Here is a 1,680-nt window from a genome sequence, read left to right as displayed (position 1 = left end):
AAAATGACATTTTGACATTTTTCTTGAATTTGCCTTGTTTGAGAAACAGAATATTATTAACTAGTTGAGCAATACTCCCCCCACCTACCTACCTCGCATGCTTTTTTTTTTTAGAGCAGTCTGATGTTTTGCTTAGTCTGTTAGTGAAACAGGAAATATGGAAATATCTTTCAATTGATTAATTACTCTGTCATCTTTTCTTTCTAGAATATTCTTTGTTTTAATCATGGAATAGCAAGTTCAATTGTGCCTTTGTTTCCTGATCCAAACAAGCCTGTATTTTTCACTTCACTAGAATTACTGTGTAAGACAAATGAATACTTCTGTAAACTATTGTGTATGTGAATTACATAATTATACTCTATATCTTGTAAGCTATTTTAAGAAAAATTGGAATTTTGACTTCATTTATTGAAACTCAGTGTACCATCAGTCCCTGCTTCACCTGCACCCTACTCACAGGACTGACCTTCCTACATACTTGCCCTGGCCCCAGCTAGTGTTTATTCTAATCTTTCCATCAAACATCTCCACCTGATAGCTTCTCAAAGGAGCTGTGAGGGGTGTGTCCCTGTGCTATTTCCCTGGTAACTGATGAGCCACCTGACTTCAGTTCCCCTGGAGCTGCTAATCTGCCCCTTCCCTTAGTAGCAAAACCTCCTATCTCCACGTCCTGCCATCCTGCTTCCTGTTACCTACAGCACGAATTGGGGTGTCGCTCCAGGACCTTGCTTCAGATGTGTAAGATCCCCCATCTATTAAACCACTGATGTCTCTATCACTGACTCTGCTGGGCTTTTCAATCTTGAGGCTGGGCAAGTACAGGGCTTGGCAGGCCTATGGGGTACAGCCCAGTGCCCAGCTTCTCCCACCTTCTTTGTTGGAAGCAGTTCCCTACATTGATAAGTTCTTTTTTTAAAAAAAAAATATTTGTTTATATAGTTATTTGACTGCTCCAGGTCTTAGTTGTGGCATGTGGGATCTAGTTTGCCGACCAGGGCCCCTTGCACTGGGAACTCGGAGTCTTAGCCACTGGACCAGCAAGAAAGTCTCCAGTGATATGTTCTGATTTCTATTACACCAAAACTTACTTTTAGCTCAGTCATGGTATAATAGGTCTGTGTTTAGTTTCGCAAAGGTTTTTTACAGGCCTTTTTGTCCTTCTCTGCATTCTCCAAAGATGTTAAATTGTATTATCCTGTTCTGAATTTTTAAAATATGAAATTCTGAAAATCAAAGCTCTCTACAGTAGATTTTGATTTGTATTCAACAATCCTTTGGGGAGTTGATTTTCCGTTATCCTTTACTCTTGGCTGTGGCTCAGTTATTCTCAGCGGGATGTGGCGGTGGGGATTTTGTCCCCTGGGGGACATCTGGCAATACCTGGAGACATTTCTGGTTGTTCGAACTGGATAAGAGTGGGGCATTGGCATCGCACACCAAAGAATTATCTGGTCCAAAATGTCAGTAGTGCCGAGGCTGGGAAACCCTGATGCTCTAGATGGTTTTGCCTTCTTTACAAGATACTCTGAGTTAACTCGTCATTTCAGTAGCCTTTTATACCCATCTCAAACGTAGTGCTCAAATATAATAAAGATAATCTCTTAAATAGTACAAAAGTCGAGCTTCTCACAGCCAGCTTTTCTGGTATGTAAAATGAAAAGTATAGTCATGTTTTAG

The 1,680-nt window shown here is 40.5% G+C and overlaps 1 pseudogene across 1 annotated transcript in view; it reads left to right on the top strand.

The window, feature by feature from the left end:
• LOC104995544 overlaps window positions 1-973 on the top strand; it is an 8,418-nt pseudogene extending 7,445 nt beyond the window's left edge. Inside the window, exon 4 of the transcript XR_826066.1 lies at window positions 208-973. The product of XR_826066.1 is annotated as a phosphatidylinositol N-acetylglucosaminyltransferase subunit A pseudogene (transcript). The remainder of the gene's footprint in view (window positions 1-207) is intronic.
• Window positions 974-1,680: the final 707 nt, after the last annotated feature.

This window comes from Bison bison, unplaced genomic scaffold, assembly GCF_000754665.1.
Source record: "Bison bison bison isolate TAMUID 2011002044 unplaced genomic scaffold, Bison_UMD1.0 scf7180017850859, whole genome shotgun sequence".
Lineage (NCBI taxonomy): Eukaryota > Metazoa > Chordata > Mammalia > Artiodactyla > Bovidae > Bison > Bison bison.
This window is presented reverse-complemented; position numbering and strand designations above follow the sequence as displayed.